Genomic DNA, 18,137 nt, shown 5'->3' with positions numbered 1-18,137 from the left:
CAGTACCCCTGTATATAGCCTCCACATTGACTCTGTACCAGTACCCCTGTATATAGCCTCCACATTGACTCTGTAAGAGTACCCCTGTATATAGCCTCCACATTGACTCTGTACCGTAACACCCTGTATATAGCCTCCACATTGACTCTCTACCGGTACCCCTGTATATAGCCTCCACATTGACTCTGTAAGGGTACCCCTGTATATAGCCTCCACATTGACTCTGTACCAGTACCCCCTGTATATAGCCTCCACATTGACTCTGTACCAGTACCCCCTGTATATAGCCTCCACATTGACTCTGTAAGAGTACCCCCTGTATATAGCCTCCACATTGACTCTGTACCGTAACACCCTGTATATAGCCTCCACATTGACTCTCTACCGGTACCCCCTGTATATAGCCTCCACATTGACTCTGTACCGTAACACCCTGTATATAGCCTCCACATTGACTCTCTTACCGGTACCCCCTGTATATAGCCTCCACATTGACTCTGTACCGGTACCCCCTGTATATAGCCTCCACATTGACTCTGTACCGGTACCCCCTGTATATAGCCTCCACATTGACTCTGTACCGGTACCCCCTGTATATAGCCTCCACATTGACTCTGTAAGGGTACCCCCTGTATATAGCCTCCACATTGACTCTGTACCAGTACCCCCTGTATATAGCCTCCACATTGACTCTGTACCAGTACCCCCTGTATATAGCCTCCACATTGACTCTGTAAGAGTACCCCCTGTATATAGCCTCCACATTGACTCTGTACCGTAACACCCTGTATATAGCCTCCACATTGACTCTCTACCGGTACCCCTGTATATAGCCTCCACATTGACTCTGTACCGTAACACCCTGTATATAGCCTCCACATTGACTCTCTTACCGGTACCCACTGTAAATAGCCTCCACATTGACTCTGTACCGGTACCCCCTGTATATAGCCTCCACATTGACTCTGTACCGGTACCCCCTGTATATAGCCTCCACATTGACTCTGTACCGTAACACCCTGTATATAGCCTCCACATTGACTCTCTACCAGTACCCCCTGTATATAGTCTCCACATTGACTCTGTACCGGTACCCCTGTATATAGCCTCCACATTGACTCTCTACCGGTACCCCTGTATATAGCCTCCACATTGACTCTGTACCGGTACCCCTGTATATAGCCTCCACATTGACTCTGTACCGGTACCCCTGTATATAGCCTCCACATTGACTCTGTACCGGTACCCCTGTATATAGCCTCCACATTGACTCTCTACCGGTACCCCTGTATATAGCCTCCACATTGACTCTGTACCGGTACCCCCTGTATATAGCCTCCACATTGACTCTCTACCGGTACCCCTGTATATAGTCTCCACATTGACTCTGTACCGGTACCCCCTGTATATAGCCTCCACATTGACTCTGTACCGGTACCCCTGTATATAGCCTCCACATTGACTCTGTCCCGGTACCCCCTGTATATAACCTCCACATTGACTCTGTACCGGTACCCCCTGTATATAGCCTCCACATTGACTCTGTACCGGTACCCCTGTATATAGCCTCCACATTGACTCTGTACCAGTACCCCTGTATATAGCCTCCACATTGACTCTGTACCAGTACCCCCTGTATATAGTCTCCACATTGACTCTGTACCGGAACACCCTGTATATAGCCTCCACATTGACTCTGTACCAGTACCCCTGTATATAGCCTCCACATTGACTCTGTACCAGTACCCCTGTATATAGCCTCCACATTGACTCTGTACCAGTACCCCTGTATATAGCCTCCACATTGACTCTGTACCGGTACCCCTGTATATAGCCTCCACATTGACTCTGTACCGGTACCCCCTGTATATAGCCTCCACATTGACTCTGTACCGGTACCCCCTGTATATAGCCTCCACATTGACTCTGTAAGGGTACCCCTGTATATAGCCTCCACATTGACTCTGTACCAGTACCCTGTATATAGCCTCCACATTGACTCTGTACCAGTACCCCTGTATATAGCCTCCACATTGACTCTGTAAGAGTACCCCCTGTATATAGCCTCCACATTGACTCTGTACCGTAACACCCTGTATATAGCCTCCACATTGACTCTCTACCGGTACCCCTGTATATAGCCTCCACATTGACTCTGTACCGTAACACCCTGTATATAGCCTCCACATTGACTCTCTTACCGGTACCCACTGTAAATAGCCTCCACATTGACTCTGTACCGGTACCCCCTGTATATAGCCTCCACATTGACTCTGTACCGGTACCCCTGTATATAGCCTCCACATTGACTCTGTACCGTAACACCCTGTATATAGCCTCCACATTGACTCTCTACCAGTACCCCTGTATATAGTCTCCACATTGACTCTGTACCGGTACCCCTGTATATAGCCTCCACATTGACTCTCTACCGGTACCCCTGTATATAGCCTCCACATTGACTCTGTACCGGTACCCCCTGTATATAGCCTCCACATTGACTCTGTACCGGTACCCCTGTATATAGCCTCCACATTGACTCTCTACCGGTACCCCTGTATATAGCCTCCACATTGACTCTGTACCGGTACCCCCTGTATATAGCCTCCACATTGACTCTCTACCGGTACCCCTGTATATAGTCTCCACATTGACTCGGTACCGTAATACCCTGTATATAGCCTCCACATTGACTCTGTACCGGTACCCCTGTATATAGCCTCCACATTGACTCTGTACCGTAATACCCTGTATATAGCCTCCACATTGACTCTGTAAGGGTACCCCTGTATATAGCCTCCACATTGACTCTGTACCGTAACACCCTGTATATAGCCTCCACATTGACTCTGTAAGGGTACCCCTGTATATAGCCTCCACATTGACTCTGTACCGGTACCCCTGTATATAGCCTCCACATTGACTCTGTACCCCTGTATATAGTCTCCACATTGACTCTGTAAGGGTACCCCTGTATATAGCCTCCACATTGACTCTGTACCCCCTGTATATAGTCTCCACATTGACTCTGTAAGGGTACCCCTGTATATAGCCTCCACATTGACTCTGTACCCCTGTATATAGCCTCCACATTGACTCTGTAACCCCTGTATATAGCCTCCACATTGACTCTGTAAGGGTACCCCTGTATATAGCCTCCACATTGACTCTGTACCGTACCCCCTGTATATAGCCTCCACATTGACTCTGTACCAGTACCCCTGTATATAGTCTCCACATTGACTCTGTACGGTACACCCTGTATATAGCCTCCACATTGACTCTGTACCAGTACCCCTGTATATAGCCTCCACATTGACTCTGTACCAGTACCCCTGTATATAGCCTCCACATTGACTCTGTACCAGTACCCCTGTATATAGCCTCCACATTGACTCTGTACCGGTACCCCTGTATATAGCCTCCACATTGACTCTGTACCGGTACCCCTGTATATAGCCTCCACATTGACTCTGTACCGGTACCCCTGTATATAGCCTCCACATTGACTCTGTACCAGTACCCCTGTATATAGCCTCCACATTGACTCTGTACCAGTACCCCTGTATATAGCCTCCACATTGACTCTGTAAGAGTACCCCCTGTATATAGCCTCCACATTGACTCTGTACCGTAACACCCTGTATATAGCCTCCACATTGACTCTCTACCGGTACCCCCTGTATATAGCCTCCACATTGACTCTGTACCGTAACACCCTGTATATAGCCTCCACATTGACTCTCTTACCGGTACCCACTGTAAATAGCCTCCACATTGACTCTGTACCGGTACCCCCTGTATATAGCCTCCACATTGACTCTGTACCGGTACCCCCTGTATATAGCCTCCACATTGACTCTGTACCGTAACACCCTGTATATAGCCTCCACATTGACTCTCTACCAGTACCCCCTGTATATAGTCTCCACATTGACTCTGTACCGGTACCCCCTGTATATAGCCTCCACATTGACTCTCTACCGGTACCCCCTGTATATAGCCTCCACATTGACTCTGTACCGGTACCCCCTGTATATAGCCTCCACATTGACTCTGTACCGGTACCCCTGTATATAGCCTCCACATTGACTCTCTACCGGTACCCCCTGTATATAGCCTCCACATTGACTCTGTACCGGTACCCCTGTATATAGCCTCCACATTGACTCTCTACCGGTACCCCTGTATATAGTCTCCACATTGACTCGGTACCGTAATACCCTGTATATAGCCTCCACATTGACTCTGTACCGGTACCCCTGTATATAGCCTCCACATTGACTCTGTACCGTAATACCCTGTATATAGCCTCCACATTGACTCTGTAAGGGTACCCCTGTATATAGCCTCCACATTCACTCTGTACCGTAACACCCTGTATATAGCCTCCACATTGACTCTGTAAGGGTACCCCCTGTATATAGCCTCCACATTGACTCTGTACCGGTACCCCCTGTATATAGCCTCCACATTGACTCTGTACCCCTGTATATAGTCTCCACATTGACTCTGTAAGGGTACCCCTGTATATAGCCTCCACATTGACTCTGTACCCCCTGTATATAGTCTCCACATTGACTCTGTAAGGGTACCCCCTGTATATAGCCTCCACATTGACTCTGTACCCCCTGTATATAGCCTCCACATTGACTCTGTAAGGGTACCCCCTGTATATAGCCTCCACATTGACTCTGTACCCCCTGTATATAGTCTCCACATTGACTCTGTAAGGGTACCCCCTGTATATAGCCTCCACATTGACTCTGTACCCCCTGTATATAGTCTCCACATTGACTCTGTAAGGGTACCCCCTGTATATAGCCTCCACATTGACTCTGTACCCCCTGTATATAGCCTCCACATTGACTCTGTAAGGGTACCCACTGTAAATAGCCTCCACATTGACTCTGTACCGGTACCCCCTGTATATAGCCTCCACATTGACTCTGTACCGGTACCCCCTGTATATAGCCTCCACATTGACTCTGTACCGTAACACCCTGTATATAGCCTCCACATTGACTCTCTACCAGTACCCCCTGTATATAGTCTCCACATTGACTCTGTACCGGTACCCCCTGTATATAGCCTCCACATTGACTCTCTACCGGTACCCCCTGTATATAGCCTCCACATTGACTCTGTACCGGTACCCCCTGTATATAGCCTCCACATTGACTCTGTACCGGTACCCCCTGTATATAGCCTCCACATTGACTCTCTACCGTACCCCTGTATATAGCCTCCACATTGACTCTGTACCGGTACCCCTGTATATAGCCTCCACATTGACTCTCTACCGGTACCCCCTGTATATAGTCTCCACATTGACTCGGTACCGTAATACCCTGTATATAGCCTCCACATTGACTCTGTACCGGTACCCCCTGTATATAGCCTCCACATTGACTCTGTACCGTAATACCCTGTATATAGCCTCCACATTGACTCTGTAAGGGTACCCCCTGTATATAGCCTCCACATTGACTCTGTACCGTAACACCCTGTATATAGCCTCCACATTGACTCTGTAAGGGTACCCCCTGTATATAGCCTCCACATTGACTCTGTACCGGTACCCCCTGTATATAGCCTCCACATTGACTCTGTACCCCCTGTATATAGTCTCCACATTGACTCTGTAAGGGTACCCCCTGTATATAGCCTCCACATTGACTCTGTACCCCCTGTATATAGTCTCCACATTGACTCTGTAAGGGTACCCCCTGTATATAGCCTCCACATTGACTCTGTACCCCCTGTATATAGCCTCCACATTGACTCTGTAACCCCTGTATATAGCCTCCACATTGACTCTGTAAGGGTACCCCCTGTATATAGCCTCCACATTGACTCTGTACCGGTACCCCCTGTATATAGCCTCCACATTGACTCTGTACCAGTACCCCCTGTATATAGTCTCCACATTGACTCTGTACCGGTACACCCTGTATATAGCCTCCACATTGACTCTGTACCAGTACCCCCTGTATATAGCCTCCACATTGACTCTGTACCAGTACCCCCTGTATATAGCCTCCACATTGACTCTGTACCAGTACCCCCTGTATATAGCCTCCACATTGACTCTGTACCGGTACCCCCTGTATATAGCCTCCACATTGACTCTGTACCGGTACCCCCTGTATATAGCCTCCACATTGACTCTGTACCGGTACCCCCTGTATATAGCCTCCACATTGACTCTGTACCAGTACCCCCTGTATATAGCCTCCACATTGACTCTGTACCAGTACCCCCTGTATATAGCCTCCACATTGACTCTGTAAGAGTACCCCCTGTATATAGCCTCCACATTGACTCTGTACCGTAACACCCTGTATATAGCCTCCACATTGACTCTCTACCGGTACCCCCTGTATATAGCCTCCACATTGACTCTGTACCGTAACACCCTGTATATAGCCTCCACATTGACTCTCTTACCGGTACCCACTGTAAATAGCCTCCACATTGACTCTGTACCGGTACCCCCTGTATATAGCCTCCACATTGACTCTGTACCGGTACCCCCTGTATATAGCCTCCACATTGACTCTGTACCGTAACACCCTGTATATAGCCTCCACATTGACTCTCTACCAGTACCCCCTGTATATAGTCTCCACATTGACTCTGTACCGGTACCCCCTGTATATAGCCTCCACATTGACTCTCTACCGGTACCCCCTGTATATAGCCTCCACATTGACTCTGTACCGGTACCCCCTGTATATAGCCTCCACATTGACTCTGTACCGGTACCCCCTGTATATAGCCTCCACATTGACTCTCTACCGGTACCCCCTGTATATAGCCTCCACATTGACTCTGTACCGGTACCCCCTGTATATAGCCTCCACATTGACTCTCTACCGGTACCCCCTGTATATAGTCTCCACATTGACTCGGTACCGTAATACCCTGTATATAGCCTCCACATTGACTCTGTACCGGTACCCCCTGTATATAGCCTCCACATTGACTCTGTACCGTAATACCCTGTATATAGCCTCCACATTGACTCTGTAAGGGTACCCCCTGTATATAGCCTCCACATTGACTCTGTACCGTAACACCCTGTATATAGCCTCCACATTGACTCTGTAAGGGTACCCCTGTATATAGCCTCCACATTGACTCTGTACCGGTACCCCTGTATATAGCCTCCACATTGACTCTGTACCCCTGTATATAGTCTCCACATTGACTCTGTAAGGGTACCCCCTGTATATAGCCTCCACATTGACTCTGTACCCCCTGTATATAGTCTCCACATTGACTCTGTAAGGGTACCCCCTGTATATAGCCTCCACATTGACTCTGTACCCCCTGTATATAGCCTCCACATTGACTCTGTAAGGGTACCCCCTGTATATAGCCTCCACATTGACTCTGTACCGGTACCCCCTGTATATAGCCTCCACATTGACTCTGTACCCCTGTATATAGTCTCCACATTGACTCTGTAAGGGTACCCCTGTATATAGCCTCCACATTGACTCTGTACCCCTGTATATAGTCTCCACATTGACTCTGTAAGGGTACCCCCTGTATATAGCCTCCACATTGACTCTGTACCCCCTGTATATAGCCTCCACATTGACTCTGTAACCCCTGTATATAGCCTCCACATTGACTCTGTAAGGGTACCCCCTGTATATAGCCTCCACATTGACTCTGTACCGGTACCCCCTGTATATAGCCTCCACATTGACTCTGTACCAGTACCCCCTGTATATAGTCTCCACATTGACTCTGTACCGGTACACCCTGTATATAGCCTCCACATTGACTCTGTACCAGTACCCCTGTATATAGCCTCCACATTGACTCTGTACCAGTACCCCTGTATATAGCCTCCACATTGACTCTGTACCAGTACCCCTGTATATAGCCTCCACATTGACTCTGTACCAGTACCCCTGTATATAGCCTCCACATTGACTCTCTACCGGTACCCCTGTATATAGCCTCCACATTGACTCTGTACCGGTACCCCCTGTATATAGCCTCCACATTGACTCTCTACCGGTACCCCCTGTATATAGTCTCCACATTGACTGCACCGTAATACCCTGTATATAGCCTCCACATTGACTCTGTACCGGTACCCCCTGTATATAGCCTCCACATTGACTCTGTACCGTAATACCCTGTATATAGCCTCCACATTGACTCTGTAAGGGTACCCCCTGTATATAGCCTCCACATTGACTCTGTACCGTAATACCCTGTATATAGCCTCCACATTGACTCTGTACCGGTACCCCCTGTATATAGCCTCCACATTGACTCTGTACCGTAATACCCTGTATATAGCCTCCACATTGACTCTGTAAGGGTACCCCCTGTATATAGCCTCCACATTGACTCTGTACCGTATTGACTCTGTATTGACTCCACATTGACTCTGTACCGTAACACCCTGTATATAGCCTCCACATTGACTCTGTACCGTAACACCCTGTATATAGCCTCCACATTGACTCTGTACCGGTACCCCCTGTATATAGCCTCCACATTGACTCTGTACCCCCTGTATATAGTCTCCACATTGAATCTGTAAGGGTACCCCCTGTATATAGCCTCCACATTGACTCTGTACCCCCTGTATATAGTCTCCACATTGACTCTGTAAGGGTACCCCCTGTATATAGCCTCCACATTGACTCTGTACCCCCTGTATATAGCCTCCACATTGACTCTGTAACCCCTGTATATAGCCTCCACATTGACTCTGTACCGGTACCCCCTGTATATAGCCTCCACATTGACTCTGTACCAGTACCCCCTGTATATAGTCTCCACATTGACTCTGTACCGGTACACCCTGTATATAGCCTCCACATTGACTCTGTACCAGTACCCCCTGTATATAGCCTCCACATTGACTCTGTACCAGTACCCCCTGTATATAGCCTCCACATTGACTCTGTACCAGTACCCCCTGTATATAGCCTCCACATTGACTCTGTACCGGTACCCCCTGTATATAGCCTCCACATTGACTCTGTACCGGTACCCCCTGTATATAGCCTCCACATTGACTCTGTACCGGTACCCCCTGTATATAGCCTCCACATTGACTCTGTAAGGGTACCCCCTGTATATAGCCTCCACATTGACTCTGTACCAGTACCCCCTGTATATAGCCTCCACATTGACTCTGTACCAGTACCCCCTGTATATAGCCTCCACATTGACTCTGTAAGAGTACCCCCTGTATATAGCCTCCACATTGACTCTGTACCGTAACACCCTGTATATAGCCTCCACATTGACTCTCTACCCCCCCCTGTATATAGCCTCCACATTGACTCTGTACCCCCTGTATATAGTCTCCACATTGACTCTGTATATATAGCCTCCACATTGACTCTGTACCCCTGTATATAGTCTCCACATTGACTCTGTAAGGTACCCCTGTATATAGCCTCCACATTGACTCTGTACCCCCTGTATATAGCCTCCACATTGACTCTGTAAGGGTACCCCTGTATATAGCCTCCACATTGACTCTGTACCGGTACCCCTGTATATAGCCTCCACATTGACTCTGTACCCCCTGTATATAGTCTCCACATTGACTCTGTAAGGGTACCCCTGTATATAGCCTCCACATTGACTCTGTACCCCTGTATATAGTCTCCACATTGACTCTGTAAGGGTACCCCCTGTATATAGCCTCCACATTGACTCTGTACCCCCTGTATATAGCCTCCACATTGACTCTGTAACCCCTGTATATAGCCTCCACATTGACTCTGTAAGGGTACCCCCTGTATATAGCCTCCACATTGACTCTGTACCGGTACCCCTGTATATAGCCTCCACATTGACTCTGTACCAGTACCCCCTGTATATAGTCTCCACATTGACTCTGTACCGGTACACCCTGTATATAGCCTCCACATTGACTCTGTACCAGTACCCCCTGTATATAGCCTCCACATTGACTCTGTACCAGTACCCCCTGTATATAGCCTCCACATTGACTCTGTACCAGTACCCCCTGTATATAGCCTCCACATTGACTCTGTACCAGTACCCCCTGTATATAGCCTCCACATTGACTCTCTACCGGTACCCCCTGTATATAGCCTCCACATTGACTCTGTACCGGTACCCCCTGTATATAGCCTCCACATTGACTCTCTACCGGTACCCCCTGTATATAGTCTCCACATTGACTCGGTACCGTAATACCCTGTATATAGCCTCCACATTGACTCTGTACCGTACCCCTGTATATAGCCTCCACATTGACTCTGTACCCCCCTGTATATAGCCTCCACATTGACTCTGTAAGGGTACCCCCTGTATATAGCCTCCACATTGACTCTGTACCGTAACACCCTGTATATAGCCTCCACATTGACTCTGTACCGTAACACCCTGTATATAGCCTCCACATTGACTCTGTACCGGTACCCCCTGTATATAGCCTCCACATTGACTCTGTACCCCCTGTATATAGTCTCCACATTGAATCTGTAAGGGTACCCCCTGTATATAGCCTCCACATTGACTCTGTACCCCCTGTATATAGTCTCCACATTGACTCTGTAAGGGTACCCCCTGTATATAGCCTCCACATTGACTCTGTACCCCCTGTATATAGCCTCCACATTGACTCTGTAACCCCTGTATATAGCCTCCACATTGACTCTGTACCGGTACCCCCTGTATATAGCCTCCACATTGACTCTGTACCAGTACCCCCTGTATATAGTCTCCACATTGACTCTGTACCGGTACACCCTGTATATAGCCTCCACATTGACTCTGTACCAGTACCCCCTGTATATAGCCTCCACATTGACTCTGTACCAGTACCCTGTATATAGCCTCCACATTGACTCTGTACCAGTACCCCCTGTATATAGCCTCCACATTGACTCTGTACCGGTACCCCCTGTATATAGCCTCCACATTGACTCTGTACCGGTACCCCCTGTATATAGCCTCCACATTGACTCTGTACCGGTACCCTGTATATAGCCTCCACATTGACTCTGTAAGGGTACCCTGTATATAGCCTCCACATTGACTCTGTACCAGTACCCCTGTATATAGCCTCCACATTGACTCTGTACCAGTACCCCTGTATATAGCCTCCACATTGACTCTGTAAGAGTACCCCTGTATATAGCCTCCACATTGACTCTGTACCGTAACACCCTGTATATAGCCTCCACATTGACTCTCTACCGGTGCCCCCTGTATATAGCCTCCACATTGACTCTGTACCGTAACACCCTGTATATAGCCTCCACATTGACTCTCTTACCAGTACCCACTGTAAATAGCCTCCACATTGACTCTGTACCGGTACCCCCTGTATATAGCCTCCACATTGACTCTGTACCGGTACCCCCTGTATATAGCCTCCACATTGACTCTCTACCGGTACCCCCTGTATATAGCCTCCACATTGACTCTGTACCGGTACCCCCTGTATATAGCCTCCACATTGACTCTCTACCGTACCCCCTGTATATAGTCTCCACATTGACTCTGTACCCCCTGTATATAGCCTCCACATTGACTCTGTACCGGTACCCCCTGTATATAGCCTCCACATTGACTCTGTACCGTAATACCCTGTATATAGCCTCCACATTGACTCTGTAAGGGTACCCCTGTATATAGCCTCCACATTGACTCTGTACCGTAACACCCTGTATATAGCCTCCACATTGACTCTGTAAGGGTACCCCCTGTATATAGCCTCCACATTGACTCTGTACCGGTACCCCCTGTATATAGCCTCCACATTGACTCTGTACCCCCTGTATATAGTCTCCACATTGACTCTGTAAGGGTACCCCCTGTATATAGCCTCCACATTGACTCTGTACCCCTGTATATAGTCTCCACATTGACTCTGTAAGGGTACCCCTGTATATAGCCTCCACATTGACTCTGTACCCCCTGTATATAGCCTCCACATTGACTCTGTAACCCCTGTATATAGCCTCCACATTGACTCTGTAAGGGTACCCCCTGTATATAGCCTCCACATTGACTCTGTACCGGTACCCCCTGTATATAGCCTCCACATTGACTCTGTACCAGTACCCCCTGTATATAGTCTCCACATTGACTCTGTACCGGTACACCCTGTATATAGCCTCCACATTGACTCTGTACCAGTACCCCCTGTATATAGCCTCCACATTGACTCTGTACCAGTACCCCCTGTATATAGCCTCCACATTGACTCTGTACCAGTACCCCCTGTATATAGCCTCCACATTGACTCTGTACCGGTACCCCCTGTATATAGCCTCCACATTGACTCTGTACCGGTACCCCCTGTATATAGCCTCCACATTGACTCTGTAAGGGTACCCCTGTATATAGCCTCCACATTGACTCTGTACCAGTACCCCTGTATATAGCCTCCACATTGACTCTGTACCAGTACCCCTGTATATAGCCTCCACATTGACTCTGTAAGAGTACCCCCTGTATATAGCCTCCACATTGACTCTGTACCGTAACACCCTGTATATAGCCTCCACATTGACTCTGTAAGAGTACCCCCTGTATATAGCCTCCACATTGACTCTCTACCGGTACCCCCTGTATATAGCCTCCACATTGACTCTGTACCGTAACACCCTGTATATAGCCTCCACATTGACTCTCTACCGGTACCCCCTGTATATAGTCTCCACATTGACTCGGTACCGTAATACCCTGTATATAGCCTCCACATTGACTCTGTACCGGTACCCCCTGTATATAGCCTCCACATTGACTCTGTACCGGTACCCCCTGTATATAGCCTCCACATTGACTCTGTAAGGGTACCCCCTGTATATAGCCTCCACATTGACTCTGTACCAGTACCCCCTGTATATAGCCTCCACATTGACTCTGTACCAGTACCCCCTGTATATAGCCTCCACATTGACTCTGTAAGAGTACCCCCTGTATATAGCCTCCACATTGACTCTGTACCGTAACACCCTGTATATAGCCTCCACATTGACTCTGTAAGAGTACCCCCTGTATATAGCCTCCACATTGACTCTCTACCGGTACCCCCTGTATATAGCCTCCACATTGACTCTGTACCGTAACACCCTGTATATAGCCTCCACATTGACTCTCTTACCGGTACCCACTGTAAATAGCCTCCACATTGACTCTGTACCGTAACACCCTGTATATAGCCTCCACATTGACTCTCTACCAGTACCCCCTGTATATAGTCTCCACATTGACTCTGTACCGGTACCCCCTGTATATAGCCTCCACATTGACTCTCTACCGGTACCCCCTGTATATAGCCTCCACATTGACTCTGTACCGGTACCCCCTGTATATAGCCTCCACATTGACTCTGTACCGGTACCCCCTGTATATAGCCTCCACATTGACTCTGTACCAGTACCCTGTAGCCTATTGCCTCCACATTGACTCTGTACCGGTACCCCCTGTATATAGCCTCCACATTGACTCTCTACCGTACCCCCTGTATATAGTCTCCACATTGACTCTGTATAATACCCCCTGTATATAGCCTCCACATTGACTCTGTACCGTACCCCTGTATATAGCCTCCACATTGACTCTCTACCAGTACCCCCTGTATATAGCCTCCACATTGACTCTGTACTGCCCCTGTATATAGCCTCCACATTGACTCTCTACCGGTACCCCTGTATATAGTCTCCACATTGACTCTGTACCGTAATACCCTGTATATAGCCTCCACATTGACTCTGTACCAGTACCCCTGTATATAGCCTCACATTGACTCTGTACCGTAATACCCTGTATATAGCCTCCACATTGACTCTGTAAGGGTACCCCTGTATATAGCCTCCACATTGACTCTGTACCGTACACCCTGTATATAGCCTCCACATTGACTCTGTAAGGGTACCCCTGTATAATAGCCTCCACATTGACTCTGTACCGGTACCCCCTGTATATAGCCTCCACATTGACTCTGTACCCCTGTATATAGTTTCTCCACATTGACTCTGTAAGGTCTACCCCCTGTATATAGCCTCCACATTGACTCTGTACCCCCTGTATATAGCCTCCACATTGACTCTGTAACCCCTGTATATAGCCTCCACATTGACTCTGTAGGGTACCCCTGTATATAGCCTCCACATTGACTCTGTACCGGTACCCCCTGTATATAGCTCCACATTGACTCTGTACTGGTACCCCTGTATATAGCCTCCACATTGACTCTGTACCAGTACCCCTGTATATAGCCTCCACATTGACTCTGTACCGGTACCCCTGTATATAGCCTCCACATTGACTCTGTACCAGTACCCCTGTATATAGCCTCCACATTGACTCTGTACCGGTACCCCCTGTATATAGCCTCCACATTGACTCTGTACCCCTGTATATAGCCTCCACATTGACTCTGTACCGGTACCCCCTGTATATAGCCTCCACATTGACTCTGTACCGGTACCCCCTGTATATAGCCTCCACATTGACTCTGTACCCCTGTATATAGCCTCCACATTGACTCTGTACCCCTGTATATAGCCTCCACATTGACTCTGTACCGGTACCCCCTGTATATAGCCTCCACATTGACTCTGTACCCCCTGTATATAGCCTCCACATTGACTCTGTACCTACCCTGTATATAGTCTCCACATTGACTCTGTACACCTGGTACCCCTGTATATAGCCTCCACATTGACTCTGTACCCCCCTGTATATAGCCTCCACATTGACTCTGTACCCCCTGTATATAGTCTCCACATTGACTCTGTACCGGTCCCCCTGTATATAGCCTCCACATTGACTCTGTACCCCTGTATATAGCCTCCACATTGACTCTGTACCGGTACCCCCTGTATATAGTCTCCACATTGACTCTGTACTGGTACCCCCTGTATATAGCCTCCACATTGACTCTGTACCAGTACCCCTGTATATAGCCTCCACATTGACTCTGTACCGGTACCCCTGTATATAGCCTCCACATTGACTCTGTACCAGTTTTCCCTGTATATAGCCTCCACATTGACTCTGTACCGGTACCCCTGTATATAGCCTCCACATTGACTCTGTACCAGGTACCCCCTGTATATAGCCTCCACATTGACTCTGTACCGGTACCCCCTGTATATAGCCTCCACATGACTCTGTACCGGTACCCCCTGTATATAGCCTCCACATTGACCTGTCCTAACCCTGTATTTCTCCACATTGACTCTGTACCTGTACCCCTTCCATATAGCCTCCACATTGACTCTGTACCGGTCCCCCTGAGTATAGCCTCCACATTGACTCTGTACCCCCTGTATATAGCCTCCACATTGACTCTGTACCAGTACCCCCTGTATATAGCCTCCACATTGACTCTGTACCGTAACACCCTGTATATAGCCTCCACATTGACTCTGTACCAGTACCCCCTGTATATAGCCTCCACATTGACTCTGTACCGTAACACCCTGTATATAGCCTCCACATTGACTCTGTACCGGTACCCCCTGTATATAGCCTCCACATTGACTCTGTACCGCAACACCCTGTATATAGCCTCCACATTGACTCTGTACCGTAACACCCTGTATACAGCCTCCACATTGACTCTGTACCGGTACCCCCTGTATATAGCCTCCACATTGACTCTGTCCTGGTACCCCCTGTATATAGCCTCCACATTGACTCTGTACCGGTACCCCCTGTATATAACCTCCACATTGACTCTGTACCGGTACCCCCTGTATATAGCCTCCACATTGACTCTGTACCGGTACCCCCCTGTATATAGCCTCCACATTGACTCTGTACCGGTACCCCCTGTATATCGCCTCCACATTGACTCTGTACCGGTACCCCCTGTATATAGCCTCCACATTGACTCTGTACCGTAACACCCTGTATATAGTCTCCACATTGACTCTGTACCGGTACCTCCTGTATATAGCCTCCACATTGACTCTGTACCGGTACCCCCTGTATATAGCCTCCACATTGACTCTGTACCGGTACCCCCTGTATATAGCCTCCACATTGACTCTGTACCTGTACCCCCTGTATATAGCCTCCACATTGACTCTGTACCGGTACCCCCTGTATATAGCCTCCACATTGACTCTGTACCGGTACACCCTGTATATAGCCTCCACATTGACTCTCTACCGGTACCCCCTGTATATAGCCTCCACATTGACTCTGTACCGCAACACCCTGTATGTAAGGTCTACTACACCTGTTGTATTCAGCATTTCACTGTAAGGTCTACTACACCTGTTGTATTCAGCATTTCACTGTGAGGTCTACTACACCTGTTGTATTCAGCATTTCACTGTAAGGTCTACTACACCTGTTGTATTCAGCATTTCACTGTGAGGTCTACTACACCTGTTGTATTCAGCATTTCACTGTAAGGTCTACTACACCTGTTGTATTCAGCATTTCACTGTGAGGTCTACTACACCTGTTGTATTCAGTATTTCACTGTGAGGTCTACTACACCTGTTGTATTCAGCATTTCACTGTAAGGTCTACTACACCTGTTGTATTCAGCATTTCACTGTGAGGTCTACTACACCTGTTGTATTCAGCATTTCACTGTAAGGTCTACTACACCTGTTGTATTCAGCATTTCACTGTAAGGTCTACTACACCTGTTGTATTCAGCATTTCACTGTGAGGTCTACTACACCTGTTGTATTCAGCATTTCACTGTAAGGTCTACTACACCTGTTGTATTCAGCATTTCACTGTGAGGTCTACTACACCTGTTGTATTCAGTATTTCACTGTAAGGTCTACTACACCTGTTGTATTCAGCATTTCACTGTAAGGTCTACTACACCTGTTGTATTCAACATTTCACTGTAAGGTCTACTACACCTGTTGTATTCAGCATTTCACTGTGAGGTCTACTAGACCTGTTGTATTCATCATTTCACTGTGAGGTCTACTACACCTGTTGTATTCAGCATTTCACTGTGAGGTCTACTACACCTGTTGTATTCAGCATTTCACTGTGAGGTATACTACACCTGTTGTAATTCAGCATTTCACTGTAAGGTCTACTACACCTGTTGTAATTCAGCATTTCACTGTAAGGTCTACTACACCTGTTGTATTCAGCATTTCACTGTAAGGTCTACTACACCTGTTGTAATTCAGCATTTCACTGTAAGGTCTACTACACCTGTTGTATTCAGCATTTCACTGTGAGGTCTACTACACCTGTTGTATTCAGCATTTCACTGTGAGGTCTACTACACCTGTTGTAGTCAGCATTTCACTGTGAGGTCTACTACACCTGTTGTATTCAGCATTTCACTGTGAGGTCTACTACACCTGTTGTATTCAGCAGTTCACTGTGAGGTCTACTACACCTGTTGTATTCAGCATTTCACTGTAAGGTCTACTACACCTGTTGTTATTCAGCATTTCACTGTAAGGTCTACAGCTGTTGTATTCAGCATTTCACTGTAAGGTCTACTACACCTGTTGTATTCAGCATTTCACTGTAAGGTCTACTACACCTGTTGTATTCTGCATTTCACTGTGAGGTCTACTACACCTGTTGTATTCAGCATTTCACTGTAAGGTCTACTACACCTGTTGTATTCAGCATTTCACTGTGAGGTCTACTACACCTGTTGTATTCAGCATTTCACTGTGAGGTCTACTACACCTGTTGTATTCAGCATTTCACTGTGAGGTCTACTACACCTGTTGTATTCAGCATTTCACTGTAAGGTCTACAACACCTGTTATATTCAGCATTTCACTATAAGGTCTACTACACCAGTTGTATTCAGCATTTCACTGTAAGGTCTACTAGACCTGTTGTATTCAGCATTTCACTGTAAGGTCTACTACACCTGTTGTATTCAGCATTTCACTGTGAGGTCTACTACACCTGTTGTATTCAGCATTTCACTGTGAGGTCTACTACACCTGTTGTATTCAGCATTTCACTGTGAGGTCTACTACACCTGTTGTATTCAGCATTTCACTGTAAGGTCTACTACACCTGTTGTATTCAGCATTTCACTGTAAGGTCTACTACACCTGTTGTATTCAGCATTTCACTGTAAGGTCTACTACAGCTGTTGTATTCGGGCGCATGTGACTAATACAATTTGATTTGATTGGTTCCTG

At 47.5% G+C, this 18,137-nt stretch overlaps 1 protein-coding gene across 1 annotated transcript in view; it reads left to right on the top strand.

The window, feature by feature from the left end:
- Positions 1-18,137, top strand: part of LOC135573604 (methionine synthase-like) — a 78,873-nt gene that overhangs the window by 39,383 nt on the left and 21,353 nt on the right. The gene's annotated exons all lie outside the window — the stretch shown is intronic.

The sequence above is a fragment of the Oncorhynchus nerka genome, linkage group LG10, assembly GCF_034236695.1.
Source record: "Oncorhynchus nerka isolate Pitt River linkage group LG10, Oner_Uvic_2.0, whole genome shotgun sequence".
NCBI lineage: Eukaryota > Metazoa > Chordata > Actinopteri > Salmoniformes > Salmonidae > Oncorhynchus > Oncorhynchus nerka.
This window is presented reverse-complemented; position numbering and strand designations above follow the sequence as displayed.